General features: G+C 44.5%; 1 protein-coding gene and 1 pseudogene across 3 annotated transcripts in view; one reads left to right on the forward strand and one right to left on the reverse strand.

Annotated features, from left to right (window-relative positions):
- LOC119591933 (zinc finger and BTB domain-containing protein 7A-like) overlaps positions 1 to 497 on the forward strand; it is an 82,982-nt gene that overhangs the window by 68,232 nt on the left and 14,253 nt on the right. The gene's annotated exons all lie outside the window — the stretch shown is intronic.
- Positions 1 to 497, reverse strand: part of LOC119591934 — a 1,947-nt pseudogene that overhangs the window by 730 nt on the left and 720 nt on the right.

A 497-nucleotide genomic window follows, 5' to 3' on the forward strand; every position in this document is an offset into this window, starting at 1 on the left:
CTTTCTCATATCCAGGGATAAATGGAAGAATACTAGGATAAATTTACGTGTTAACGACGGAGCCAAAGTAAGCACTACAAAGGCTTTTTCATAACCCTATAAGGCTGTGTGTGTGTGTGTGCACATTACACGTATGTCTATCGGTATACCCTTGTACTTTTCTAAGAATGTATGTGACTGTATGCATGTTTCCAGACATGCACTTTGCACCTCTTTTATAAGGTGCTAATCTTTCTTTCACTTAAAATTACCCGTATACATGGATACAAACTCCTACCATTCCAAGCACAAACACTTAATCCTCACCTGCGGAGAAATACACATCCGAGTGGTTACCGAGCTTCATCCTGACGAAGGCCATGTCGTCCGAAGCGACCACGAAGGCCACGTCGTTGGAGAACTTTCGCCTGTAGTAATTGAGGGCCCTCGTGAAGTAATGGTTCCGGGCAGCTTCCCTCCGAAGATCCTCTGAAAGGATGAAAGGAGGAGGATCGAAC

The sequence above is a fragment of the Penaeus monodon genome, chromosome 29, assembly GCF_015228065.2.
Source record: "Penaeus monodon isolate SGIC_2016 chromosome 29, NSTDA_Pmon_1, whole genome shotgun sequence".
Lineage (NCBI taxonomy): Eukaryota > Metazoa > Arthropoda > Malacostraca > Decapoda > Penaeidae > Penaeus > Penaeus monodon.